At 39.5% G+C, this 14,992-nt stretch overlaps 1 long non-coding RNA gene across 1 annotated transcript; it reads left to right on the forward strand.

Annotated features, from left to right (window-relative positions):
- Positions 1-294: 294 nt before the first annotated feature.
- Positions 295-13,445, forward strand: LOC140904872 (uncharacterized). Its single transcript, XR_012156666.1, has 3 exons — positions 295-859; positions 2,089-2,238; positions 13,256-13,445. It is a non-coding gene; the product is annotated as an uncharacterized lncRNA (long non-coding RNA).
- Positions 13,446-14,992: the final 1,547 nt, after the last annotated feature.

The raw sequence follows: 14,992 nt of genomic DNA on the forward strand, positions 1-14,992 counted from the left end.
GGGCTGGCACTCTCAGTCTCTCTGTGCTGCGGGGGTCCAGGGGGATGTTTTTGGAGACGCCTCTGACTGAGCCCCCTGCCAGATGCAGAGAGCTGGGCAGTAGCCGGTGCCCCCCTGCAGACGGCCACCCCGCCAGCAGCCAGCTCTCAGCACAGCCACCTGGGAAGTGGGTTCAGTCCCCCCCCCCGCGCCACCCTCACCCCAGGACCCCCATTTGAAATGCACTCATCTGCTGCTACTGCCTTTAGTTGGCTGAGAGGTCGAAGGGAGGCTGGGAGCTGCTCAGCAAGCAGCCTGCCGCCCACAAGATGCGAGAAGTAGGCAAGGCGAGGCGGGGGCGGTGGGGGTCACTCATCCCCTGCCCCAGGAGCAGAGTTCCCACCGCTGATTGGTGCCCCCTAAACAGCCCTGCCGGGAAGAGCTGTTCTGGCCAAGCTGATCAGCACAGCAGCTCAGAGCCGGAAACAGCTGATCAGCGGCGGCTCTGCAAAAAAACTGCTGATTGCTTCCCCCCCGACAGCTGATGGGGTCCTGCGAACACTTGACTGATGCCGGGGGGTGCTGAGCACCCACTAATTTTTCCCCGTGGGTTTTTCAACTCGGAGCACCCACGGCGCCGGCGCCTGTGAACAGGATCTACCTAATTTGTCTTTGGCAGCCAATCTTGTAGACGTGCTCAGAGACCACTTAGCTCTACACAAAACAGAACAGTGGACAAGAGGAGAAGGTCGCTCTCCCTTATAACATTCAGTTTCCGGTTAAGACGGGCTCACCTAAAATGTAAGACACCCACAGTTCAAGTTCTCCCTCTGCCTGATGAATAGAAGGGATTTGAACAACAATGTGGGTCCTTTCTCAGGTGAATGCTTTACCATTGGTCTATAGAGTGATGCTCTTGCCAAATTAACACTTAATTATTTTTGAGGGAGACCCACATCCAAATATCCTATTGCCTATTTGGATCTGGATTAAAAGTACTTTAATAATTTGAGATCGAAGGGGAAAGCTATTAATAATTTATTATTATTTTATTAGTTTTAGCTTGATTAGGTTTACTTTCTTGTTGTTATTCAGTAGCTAGATGCTGCAGTGTTGGGATAAACACCACTATGTCAGTTATGCTCAGGGCATATTTTCAAGCTTTTCTTTGCACCCATGAGGTCTAGAAATACAATATAATAATAATAATTAATAATTAATAATAATATTATAATATAAAATCTGAGACACCAGCCACATTAATATGAGTGGACCTTTAGGCATTATAGACCGTGATATGACTTAATCTAGATCAGGTTTTGTACTTTTTGGTTTGTTTTTGTTTTTGTTTTGTGTTTTGTTTTTTTCATGTGGTATCTATGTTTGGGCTTAAAATTAGTACGTAGGACACATTGCACGCTATGGGTGGGAATTTTCAAAACTTGCTGAGCTCTAATTAACATCCAGCTTACAAAACATATTTTATAGTATATCCTTTTGAAAATATAGCATTTATGTTTCATATATATTGTTTTAATTCCCAGATCAATTTCCCCATTATTGCTATTACTCTTCACTGAAGCATCATTACCTCTTATATATATGTTATAAAATGGTGACACCTTAGCTACCTTCAGCTAACTAAGTGACAAATTAAAAGAGCAAAATGCACACTATTTTATACCATTTTATACAAAGTTAAAGTAGATTATTGTAATCAGCACTATGTAATCATTTGCACTGATTTTATTAAGGTTATTTTATGTCATTTTCAGTTCCTGATTTTATAACAAGCAGTTTACAGACTGTGGCATGAAGTCATACTGTTGTTAAGGGAAATTAAACTGAATGGAATGCTAAATTCTGGACTCAGGAATAGTATCTCTATCACCTTGGTTGCAGGTAAGTAACACAAACTCAGTGTTAAGGTGTAAAACCAAAAAGGGATTTATTGGACAAACAAGGCAAACAAATTTAGGAGACAAGGCAAATTCAACAGTATAACAGGAAAAGAGTGAAATAGCACCATTGTTCTCCTAGGCAATGATGCCATGGTTCCACTATAAACCCTTAATCACTATGGACTTACTGACAGAACTTTACTTGTAGGCAGGTGATTTCTGTTGCATGGATGGAGATGAACAGAAAGCTGGATGTGTCTCAGATCTGCCACAGTTACCAGTCAAACCCGGACCTTCAACTGCACTCTGATGGGACACAGGAGGAACATGGATCTGGCTACAGGAGATGGTCTTTCAGGTAAGTAACAGCGATGGATCTTGACTCATGATACACGCACAAATAAACAGGACACAAGCTGCCTCTCAGATGCACAGCACTCTGTGTTGGGTTCACGGGCTATTTATGCAGTCTAATCGTGTGTCCTTTCCCCACCCTTTCTTCCTGCTGTTTAGAGAAAAAGCCACCAATGCTCTAACAAGAAGGACACTCAAAATGGAGTCCACGCAACAACTTGTATGAATCCAAGGTGGTGATTCAACAAAATGGCAGACACAAACAAATAAACATTCCAATAGGGTTAAGTTTCATTACAGCTTTCCTACTTCATTAGTCTTTCTACATGTTATTTCTGCTGACAGAAGTTCACAGCTAGTGGATGAAAGGAGATTGACTTCTTGCAAATTTCAGACAGAGTAAGGCTCAATTTTTTTTCTCATGGGAAAAAGTTATATTATTCATGAATAGGACCCTACCAAATTCATGGTCCATTGTGGTTAATTTCACGGTCAGAGGGTTTTAAAATTGGTAAATTTCACTATTTCGGATGTGTATATCTGAAATTTCAGGGTGTTGTAGCCATGGGGTCCTGACCAAAATGGGACCAAGAGGTAGGAGGGGAATTGCAAAGTTGCTGTAGGGTGGTCCCAAGAGTGCAACCCTTACTTCTGTGCTATCTTCAGAACTGGGCTCTGAAGGCAGCACCTCCTGGATTCCTGCAGTTAGAGGAGGTTCCCAGAGGTGAAAGTGGGTAGGATCTCCCCCATCCTGCTGGGAGCACCCCAGCCAGGGGCTCCTAGCTGCGAGTCCTCTCTAGAGACAGATTTAGACAGGGGCACCCGGCCAATCTGGGAGGCCGCAGGCCTGGAAGAAGCTCCAGGGTGGAAACCCCTATCTGGTAACCCCAAGCCTTGGCAGGAGCCGCAGGGGAAGAAGCCTCAAGCCTGGGAAGCCTTGAGCCCGGACTGCCCTGACCCACATCTGGATCGCAGGTGGCGGAAGCTCCACGCCTGGGCTGCACTGAGCCCCGGCTGGAGCAGTTGTTGGGATGTGGTAACTCCAAGCCTGGACTGCACCCATCCCAGCTGTAGTGCCAGGAGCGGAAGCCCCCAAGGGAGGAAGCACAGGGCTCGGTGCCAGAGCTGCAGCAGGATCAGTGAGGGCAGGGCACAGAAGCCCTGAGCCTGGGCTGCCCCAGCTGCAACAGCCAAGAGAGAAAGCCCCCTCAGCCCAGCAGAAACCGCTGTGGGAGGAAGCCACAAGCTCTGTGCCTGGACCTGGAGCTGTGGCAGGAGCCACAAAGGTGGCCGGGGTGGGGGGGGGGACACACGGAAGCCTGGAGCCCAGCCCTTGGGCTGCTGCAAGGCAGAAGTGAGGGTGTAGCACCCTCATTTCTGCTCTGTCTCTGGAGGTGGATCCAATCCCACCAATGGCAGCCATCCAGGGGAAGGACAACTCCTGCCCCTCCCCAGCGTGGCTGGACTAGCAGCTAGGAGCCCCAGGCTCCCAGCATTAGGGGAGATCAGATTTCATTGGGAAGGGTTGATTTCATGGTCCCCGACATGTTTTTCACAGCCATGAAATTGGCAGGGCCCTATTCATGAAGCAAAATGGCTGATTTCATGAGATGTTAAATTACACACACACACACACACACACACACACACACACACACACACACACATTTTAATTTAAGTAAATACTTCCTAGTAATGTTTTATTAGATACCTGCAAAAAAAAAATCCATTCACTTTTTAGTACTAAGATCTAAATGCCAAATCAGAAAGAAACCTGGCCCCAATTCTACCAAAATCCATGATGAAAAATAAAACACTCTCTTAAATCTAAGTGACAAAAAATAATCAGTGGCATTGTACATTTTTTGTATTGCACTAAGTAAAAATAATGATTTAACTAGTTTAAAAGGTTATTTATGTCTGGGAGTTACTTCAGTTCTGTGTTGTCTTTTTTTTATTTTTTAAAACCAAACAAATCACAGCAATAATAGCTAATTTGTACCTTGAATGTAGTTAATACAAAATAATTTTCTAGTTTAAATTTCTCTCTGTCTCTCAGTTCTTTAATCTGAATGGTCCTCAGACATAGTGATACCCTGAAAAATAGATGATTATCTGAGAGGACATAATTACTTCAAGTGGTCAAAATAATGAGTAACCTAGCTAGTTAGGTCAGCTGGTTCAAAATATTATTTCAAAAGCTGTAATTACTAAAGACAAAAGAGATAGCTAGAGACCCATACATTCCAATTCAACTGATCCAAAAAAATAATTGCTCATATAGAGAGTCATATCTGGGAATGATATTTAAAAACAGCCAGTCATTCAGGCACAAATATGTAGTCCCATTTGTTTTAGATGATATATGTCATTATGGAAGTGGAAGTTGTTTTGTGAACCTCAACAAGTTTCATATTTTGGCAGAAAGCCTAATTTTAACCATCAAAACTACTGAAATAGAGGAAATTGTTTGCATTGATACTTAGGCAACACAACAAACTATAAAACTAACCAAACAAAACCCAACCTAATGTTACTTCCTATCATTTGATTCACAGTAAAGTGCCAGCCTAAACTGTTACATTTGTTTTCATGTCCCTATTTTATATCTTTTGAAATATCATTGGAGATCATGGAAGAAAAACTCACTGCACAATGAAATCATTATGTTCTGGAGTGCTGATTATAACTTATTTTGGGTGAATCAAGTTGAAGAATGAACAGTGTTATTTGTGGAAGAACCCAAAACTTGTTTTTTTAGTTGATTGAAAGTACATTACATTGTAGATTTATTTATTTATAATCTGTCAGAAATTAATTAGTGAAGGTAGATTTGATTTTGGGAGTTTCTGGAAAGTTGTCTCAGCTTTTAGCCTTCTAAAATATTAGAGGTTTACATTAATGATGATGCGGAAGACCATTTAGGAAGAGAACTGAAGAAAATAACTTTTTTGATTTTGACTTCCCGTTTAATCTCTGCAAGTAATGAATACTTATTCATCATCAGGCACATTGGGGGAAAAACAAATCTCGAACTGTACATATGCACTCCCACTTTTAACTTCAAAATATTGCCAGATAAATACTTGTAGCCATCACCCCCTCCAACAACTCACATTTCCTCCTTGTCTCTTTTTTCTTCTCTCCTGGTATGTGTGTGTCCATCTTAGCCTTCTGCTACACAATTCACTGGGAGAGGACACCTTTGTCTGTGTCCTTTTGACCAAGAATATGAGGGAAAGTGATTGGGCTATGGGCGCTTTTTTTGCCTTCGCTATCTCGCCTTCAAAATAGAAGAACTCTGTTGTCCTACACCTACCATCATGCACTATGATCCGGTCCTATGGCTGATCTGCCATGGTTATACCTACCCAGAACAAGGTTATGCAGTATCTGTAGTTGGAGCCCTTGTATTTATTTGTCAACAGCCTCCATCCTGAGCAAGTGACAGGTTGTTACTCACTGCCATCTCTCCCCTTTCTTCCATGATCAGGCAGTTTCTTCTCATGACTTTTTTATGAGAAGTCTTTCATGATATATGATAGTTTGAGGAGTTATCTGTCTTGCATTCTGTTATGTTGGGTATTGGAATATAAAATACCTCTGTGTTTCAATCTCTCATCTCATACGATATCTCCCACTTCCCACATATGTTTGCAGAATATGCACATAAGGTTTTTTGTTACCACAGAGTAGTAGTGGCCAGAATGTATACATATAAAAAACAATTAGCCATGCAAACCTTTCATACGTGAGCCAACTTTTCTGGAATATTTAGCTGTGACACTCTCACTTTCTGACACTTTCCCAGACCTGAAGAAGAGTTCTGTGTGGCTTGAAAGCTTGTCTCTTACATTAACAGAAACTGATCCAATAAAAGATATTACCTCAACTACCTTGTCTTTCTAAGTCTTTTAGAAACAAGTTCTGTTGCACCAGTAACTTGTTGTAGTGGCACACAATGGGGAAGCTGTCTAAATTACTTGAGAAGTAGAATAGTCAAAAAAGGTGAGGGTTGGAAGTTAGGAACACCTGAATTCTAATCATGGATCTGACACCTACATTTTGGGGAAGTTACTTCAACCCTTACTCCTGTTTTCCCTGCTGAAAAATATAGATAATAGTACTGACTTGTGTCCCTCAAAGAGATGTTATGAGGGATAATAACTAACTAATGTGAAGTGCAAAGCAGCATGAATACTTTGTCTTATTATTTAAAAATCAGATGCAGCATTCGAATTAGGTTTATGGTAAGGCTGGTGGAATAGCATTTGAACACAGTATTTGCTTAATATCACTGGCATTCATCAAGGCCTAGATTGCGACCCAGATTATATGACTCCACAAGGATTTAATGGGAGCAAAAATCTCTCTTTACATTTCTGTATGGACTATTTGGTTGCTGGAACCAGCAGCATAAGAGCAAGAGGGGGTTTTGTGCTCATTTTCTCCTTCCCCAGAGCAGATAGCAATGGGAAGAGTTTTGGAGGAGTTTTACTTGTATTGCATTCATATCTTTGTTACTACTTTTTAAAAAATTTATTACCAAGAACACATTTTCAAGACCACAATAGTGGTAATTATTTGAACCACCATAAATATTAAGCTTAAAATACGAACCGCAGTGTAGCTTTGCTCTGCCTTTATAGTTTAATTACATTATTTAAAAAATGGTAAAAAGACACAAATATTTCCATTTATTACCACAGGAAATTTAGGAGTGAAATAGAGCATAATCCAATTAAAATAACGTTCTATGAGTCCATACCAGTCTTTTTCAGCCACTACCCAATACTTGTTATTACCAGCATGGACAGTGTTTACTTTACCAGCGTCCCACTGTCTCAGCCATACTGTGCAATATGGAGGCTATTCCCCCCCGGAGTGAACTCAGATGACAAGCAATTCTGTGTGTAAGACATTACACCTACACATATGTGTCCTCTATGCAAACAGCAGTACAAGTATGTGGTTTTGCAAAAGTATTTGAAGAGGGAATCACAAATGAGAGCACCAGACAATTTGTTCAATGAATGCTTTCAATTAATGCTTTTGTGTGGTATTCAACAGCTCTGCAGCTGATGTAATACCACTTGATTAATATGTTCTTTGAAAAATACCAGTGAAATTCACTACATAATATATCTGATGAATACCTTATGTGCTATTACCTTACCCTTGGTATCCTAGAAATGCAAACAATACAAACAGACTCTGTGTTTCCATATAGAAGAGAGTTGTGTATTTACTGTTTGTTTATTGGTGTGCTAGCTAAGTGCATTCACTTTTTCAATGTGAAAGGTATGTGTGGAACTTTCTAGAGGTTTTGATTTCTCTCTCAAAATTTTATGTAGTATTTTATCTTTCAAGTCACAAAACAGAACATGATGTTGTTATGGGTGTACGTTTGAGGGGGGAAAAGTTACTATGAGAATTAGGAACTGCAATTACCAGGTAATTGTAGAGTAATCTAGCTTCTATGTACTACATGGTAATTGTTCTGCTAAGCAGGCACAAACAGTATGTTACTGAATCTAATTTACAGTGTGATAGTTAATTTATTTTAAACAGTTCTATATGTTTAGGTTCTCTTATGAATTCCTCTGGTGGCATCCACTGACTCCCTTGATGCCTTTGAGGAGCGGTGGGCGCTGTCCATGGTTCTCTGCTCACTGTCCCCATCAGGCTCCCTTTGTTTGACCCTTTGACCACACTCCTGTTTCTGTTATTTTATTAGTTTTCCCCCCAAAATCACTTTGCTTCCAGGTCCTGTGCCCCCCCCCCCCCCCCTTAGGCTGGTGGGGGACCCTTTGGCAGTGGGCGAGCTTCCACCCACCCACTTCCTGGATTCCAATAGGACCACATGGCTCAGTGGAGGGGTTTCCACTAGAGTCTTAGTGGTCCAAAGGAACTCTGGCTACATAGTTTCTTTTGGCATGCCTTTTAAAAATGGTGCAGGAAGTTTACAGATGAGTCACTGTTACTGACATCAGAACTAAGAAGCTGAGTTACAAGTGAGCTGTCTGAAACTCAATCTGGAAAGATTGGGGGAAACATCTGGAAGATATAGCAGAGGGCTTGTGTGATCCCCTCCATTAGGGAGGTTGTGTTGTCATAAATTGATCTTGCTAATTTTTAATTTGTTATGAAATATGAATTATTTTTAAACACCAGATTCTTTATGACAAGAGGAGCAATTAAAACAACAAGGAATAGTGGGAAGAAAACTGAAGAGGTCTAGGGGAGCAATGTATTTGATTCAAAATGTCTAAAAGAATATTGAAGGTAATTGTGGAAACATAAAATTACAATAATAGAATCATAGGTCTGGAAAGTCCTTGGAGGTCATCTAGTTCAATCCCCTGCACTCATGGCAGGACTAATGATTATCTAAACCATCTCAGACAGGGTTTTGTCTAACCTGCTAAATAATGTTAGAATAAAAGCATTATTTTATCAGTGAAAAGTAGAGAGCAGTGTAATGGCTACAAGAGAAGGTCACCAAGGTGAGGGGTGCATCAGGAAGATGGAAAAGGCCAAAAAAATTATCTGAGATCACAATAGTTAAAAAGCATAAAAGAAGGCTGCTAATTTGGGGAAGCATGAACAGGGAAGAATTTCCATTTCATTGCTTAATACTGAACACATGCTTAATCTAAGTTAATTGATGTGCTCAGTTTTAAAATGATTCTACAGTATTTGAAACAGCTGAAAAACAAACCTGAAAATGGTTTATAATGGAATGCTGAACGTGCTTTCAAACTATAGTTACTCTACCATATGTCATCATAATATAGGCATATATACTGTGCATAAAGTATCTGTATAGCTTTTGTTATTGGGATCCAAAATGGAAAAAAGGGAACAAAATAGGAACTCTTAATGGATAATCCTGCTGTACTGACTCATACACAATGCCATACAAAATGAATACATGGGTGCAACTGTAGTGTTATATAATTTTATGATGGATATAAAGAGCACTGGAAAATGTTCCGTGAGCAGATGCTTTGCAATCAGAATTTGTGCCAGTAAGTTAGAAACATTGAATGGACTTGCAGTATTTGCTGACTTGCAATTTTGGAAAATAGTAATACCTTCATTTTTATTCTATTTCTAAAGAATTATAAAACAATGTAAGAGATGTTTACAACTCCTGGTTAAAAAAGAGGATTTCCAAAAACACTTTTATAGCACCTGCTAATTATTAGTCAGGGATTAGCTGCATCTATGACAAACAAGAAGAGGAAAGATTATAAAATATAATTAAAATGACTTGCATAATTATTGCTTGTATTGCAGACTGAAGTACTATACAATATTAATGCCAAATCCCTCTTAAACGAGTAACCGAACAAGGAATGAAATTATATGTGGGTAACACTGAATAGTAAGGACTGCATGTCAACATTTGTGTGTTAGTCTACATAATTTATGAGTCTGTACAATCGGTACACAATATATAAAATTTACTGAGGTTCTTTTCAACATTTTTAAATGGGGAGTGAAAATAAATTATTTTATTTTATTTATCCCCCTGACCAGCGTGGGATGTAATTACTTATTGAAAAGAATGGGAAAATTGCTTAGATGTTACAGAGAGAAAGGGATGCATCTTTATAAGTGTCAAGAGAAAAGGCTTGTGTGGATTACATCTTTCTTTTTAAAGTAAATGTGCCCTTAGAGACAAGTACTGCAGTTCTTACTAGATAACTCAATGGAAACATGCTAATAAGAGGACTGGGTAATGACTAAAAGATTTGACCCTATATTATAATAAGCAATTTAAGATGAGAATGGATTTGCCTCAGATAAGGAAAGAAACAGTTATCTATATTTTCAATCTTCAAAACAAAGAACATAGCACAGAATCATGGAATTTGTCATACTAGATGAGACCGGTAAGTTTGAGATCCAGAGAAAGGTAAAAAATAGGGCTGTGAAACAATTAAAAAAAATAATTCTGATTAATCATGCATTTAATTGCACTGTTAAACAATAATAATATATTTAGTTTATCGATGTAGTTGGTGTTGGTCTTGCTTTGAGCAGGGGGTTGGACTAGATGACCTCCTGACGTCTCTTCCAACCCTATGATTCTATGAATAGAATACCATTTATTTAAATATTTTTGATATTTTATACATTTTAAAATATATTGATTTTAATTACAACACAGAATACAAAGTGTACAGTGCTCATTTTATATTTATTTTTGATTACAAGTATTTGAACTGTAAAAAAACAAAAGAAATAGTATTTTTCAATTAATCTAATACAAGTACTGTAGTGCACTCTCTTTATTTTCATATGTGGATGACTGCAGAGATCAAGAAAGATTCTTGATAAATAATTTCCAAAGTTTTGGTCATGTTGTTTCTTGTGGGCTTGGGTCTCATGACCCTTTTGTTTACTTGCAAAATGGATGTCTTTGCATCAAAGTTGTGTAAATGTGAAATTTCACTTTTTGGACGTTAAAGTCATCTTCTCTGGAAAATGATCAACTTTTGATGAAAAAAAAAAAGTTCAGTTTTGCTTGAACAATTGGTCTATATTACCCAAATTTTCTGAAAAATGGCACCTCTTTTTTAATTTTGTAACAAACCTTGAATAATTTGGAATTTCAATCAGCTTTGATTTTTCATTAAAATTATTTCACCCCATTATACCTATTTTAACCCTGAAATGATTTATGCTTCTTTTTGCCCTGAAAGATTTATTAATTCATTCATTTGGTAAATGAGATATTTTAAAAATGTATTACCTATTAAAATAGGTTTAAAATACTCCCTATAAATTACTTATCAAAAGGTTAAACCTATGAATGCTAAACTATTGCCACATACTCTTAAAAATCTATGAAATGTCAAATGCAAGTTTTCTTCTGTCTTTTGAAGCAGTCCTGGTTTACAAAGCTTAAAAAAATTCCAAGAAACACTTAAGACATCAAGAATCCATAGACAGACTATAATTTTCTTTGTGCTGTTTGACATCAGTGATAATGCCATATCATTGAGACGCGCTTCATGATGTTACTCAACATCTTGGCCCATTCAAGGTAGAGCTACAATTTGTTTAGTCATAATTAGAAATCTCGAGGTGAATGTCACTGAGTTTTCCCCATTCAGTATATTCCACTTGTTAGGATATAGATATTCAGGCCTGTCTGTAAAGGCCTATACTCTAAGAATTTAGGTGTATTCTTATCACTTGGCTAATTATAGAGGTATAAAAGAAAGATTCAAAATCACTATCTGCTGGTGTAAGGGCCTTCTCTTACTGTGACAGTCTGAGGCCCTGTTCTTAGGCTAAGGCCTTTGGCTAAGCAGCAGAGGCAGCCATAAGCTAGGAAGCGAACAGTCACATCCTCACATTCCAAACTAATCACATTGAAATAAGGTGCTATTGGGCTGTTAGGCACTATCAGGACAGGATTGTATTCCTATCACCTCCAGAGAAAGGGAAGTGCCTAGAAAATGTAAAAGGAAACTTAATTTGATAGCATCCTGTCTGGCAAGAACTCACTTATCAATAGCTGGGATGTGAAATCCTCACTTCTGTATTGTTTTGTCATTATAGTTCCCACTTTGCTATTCTTTTCAGAGTAACAGCTGTGTTAGTCTGTATTCGCAAAAAGAAAAGGAGTACTTGTGGTGAGCTGTAGCTCACGAAAGCTCATGCTCAAATAATTGGTTAGTCTCTAAGGTGCCACAAGTACTCCTTCACTTTGCTATTGTTTGTCTGTATAATCTCTCTGGTTCTGTGATTGTTCCTGTCTGCTGTATAATTAATTTTGCTGGGTATAAACTAATTAAGGTGGTGGGATATAATTGGTTACATAATCATGTTACAATATGTTAGGATTGGTTAGTTAAATTTCAGGAAAATGATTGGTTAAGGTATAGCTAAGCAGAACTCAAGTTTGACTACAGATTATATAGTAAATGAGGAAGTGGGGGTGTGTGTGGGGGGGGAGGGAGATGGGAACAGGGAATGGGGGTAAGAAAATTGGAATCATGTTTTGCTAAAGGGGGAAATGGGAACAGGGAATGGGAGTAAGGAAGTTGGAATCATGTTTGGCTAAGGGTAGGAATGGGAACAGGGACACGGGTGTAAGGCTCTGTGGTGTCAGAGCTGGGAAGGAGGATACTAAGGAAGGAAACTGGAATCATGCTTGCTGGAAATTCACCCCAATAAACATCAAATTGTTTGCACCTTTGGACTTCGGGTATTGTTGCTCTCTGTTCATGTGAGAAGGACCAGGGAAGTAAGTGGGTGAAGGAATAAGCCCCCTAACACCACTCTTCATCTTTTCAACAATTATATGAAAAACCTTTCAAAGCATACTGTAGGTTTCCATGGCAAATTTGCACTTCTGTGGAAACATAGGTACAGAATATGATAACCTTATTACATATGTTGTCCAGTGGAATGAGAGGCTGCTCAGCAAATGTAAGGAGATCAAAATCTGTCCAAAAGAAAATGTGGGCTAGGTCATTGTGACATTCTGTACCTCAGGGGGACATCTTACACCCCCATGTTCATCTTTATAAAATGATTGTGTGGTATCCAGTGCAAAGTTTGTCATGATGGGTGTCTTTGGAAGGCTCATGATGCACCGAGCATGGTTGTTATAGTGGTGACATAGTAATTGTTATAGTGAGGTTATAGGTTATAATTTCATGTATATAGTTATGAGGCTGAAAATGTATCCTCATGGCTTAAAGCAAGCCCATGCAAAAACTCTCCAAGAACAGAGAGGCAGTTCACACCTCATCAGGGCATGGATGGGACAAACCCAGCCCAGCCTCACAGGAACAATGGACACTGGCTTAGGCAACAACAAAAGAATCTGTTATATCCTCCACAGAGTCGCCCCCTTCCTTTGGTCAGTTTGGAACTGTGATGAGGTTCCTGACTCTGAAGGTAGGGGCCAGGGGGAAAAGCCAAGAGGAAATAAAGGACATGATAAAAGGGAGAGAGATTTTGCCATGCTCTCTTTCTTACACTTATATCTACAGACACCACCACCACCACCACCAAGCGACTGAAACGCTGATCAAAGGGGAGAGCCTGACTGAAAAGTAACCAGCCACCTGTGGTGAGAAGCATCTAAGTTTTTAAGGACATAGAAAGTTTTAAAATCAGCTTAGAATGTGTTTTGCTTTTATTTCGTTTGACCAAATCTGACTTGCTATGCTTTGACTTATAATCGCTTAAAATCTATCTTTATAGTTAATAAATCCGTTTGTTTATTCTACCTGAAGCAGTGTGTTTGGTTTGAAATGTGTCAGAGGCTCCGCTTGCGATAACAATCCTGGTACATATCAATTTATTGATATCAAGGATTGGAGTGGCCTAGCAGATCACCAGTCTGGATAACTGCAGAGGGGAACGTAACAATTGTACCGTTCCTTGCAAAAAGCCTCACAACTGCAACCCACATAGGATTTTGGCACAACTGCTCTCTTTGTGGTGAGAGATAACACACAGGTTAGTGGCAGGACCAGTGCCAAACTCTCCAAAGGATGAGCATGATGAGCAACAAAGGGTTAAGGAGCTTCTCGGGGCTCAGCCAGCTGTACCCCTCCATGTCTGTAAGAGATGCACAAGTTGGATGAGTTAAATGAGAGCAGAACAGCTAACTTGTGTGCAGGTCAGGAAAGAAAAAGGAATTTTATCTTGCAGCTCCTGAAGAAAGGGCTGAGAGGAAGGCATGATCTCTCCCATTCACAGCTGCCTCAAGGTCCCTCCCTGAGGGAAGAGAGGACCAGTTTCACATAAGACCCTTAGAGAAGCATTTCCCACTCTCACATATTAAGAATAAGAACATAAGAATGGCCATACTTGATCAGGCCAAAGGTCCAACTAGCCCAGTATCCTGTTTTCTGACAGCGGACAATGCCAGGTGTCCCAGAGGGAAGGAACAGAACAGGTAATCATCAAGTGATCCATCCCCTGTCGACCATTCCAGCTTCTGAGAAACAGAGGCTAGGGACACTATTCCTGTCCATCCTGGCAAATAGCCATTGATCGGCCATGAATTTATCTAGTCCTTTTTTTAAACCTCTGATAGTCTTGGTCTTCACAACATCCTCTGGCAAGGAGTTTCACAGGTTGACTGTGCATTTTGTGAAAAAAATACTTCCTTTTATTTGTTTTAAATCTGCTGCCTATTAATTTAATTTGGTGACCCCGAGTACTTGTGTTATGAGAAGGGGTAAATAACACTTTTGTATTTATTTTCACACACCGGTCATAATTTTATAGACCTCTTTCATATCCCGCCTTAGTCGTCTCTTTTCCAAGCTGAAAAGTACCAGTCTTCTTAATCTTTCCTCAGACAGAAGACTGTTCCAGACTCCTAATTATTTTTGTTACCCTTTTTGAACCTTTTCCAATTCCAGTATATCTTTTTGAGATGGGGCGACCACATCTGCATGCAATATTCAAGATGTGAGTGTACCATGAATTTATATAGAAGCAATATGATATTTTCTGTTTTTTTATCTATTCATTTCTTAATGATTCCCAACATTCTGTTAGCTTTTTTGACTGCCGCTGCACAGTGAGTGGATGTTTTCAGAGAACTATCCACAATGACTCCAAGATCTCTTTCTTGAGTGGTAACAGCTAATTTAGACCCCTTCATTTTTTATATATAGTTGGGATTATGTTTTCCAATGTGCATTACTTTGCATTTATCAACATTAAATATCATTTGCCATTTTGTTGCCCAGTCATGCAGTTTTGTGAGA

The sequence above is a fragment of the Lepidochelys kempii genome, chromosome 1, assembly GCF_965140265.1.
Source record: "Lepidochelys kempii isolate rLepKem1 chromosome 1, rLepKem1.hap2, whole genome shotgun sequence".
In the NCBI taxonomy this organism is placed as follows: domain Eukaryota; kingdom Metazoa; phylum Chordata; order Testudines; family Cheloniidae; genus Lepidochelys; species Lepidochelys kempii.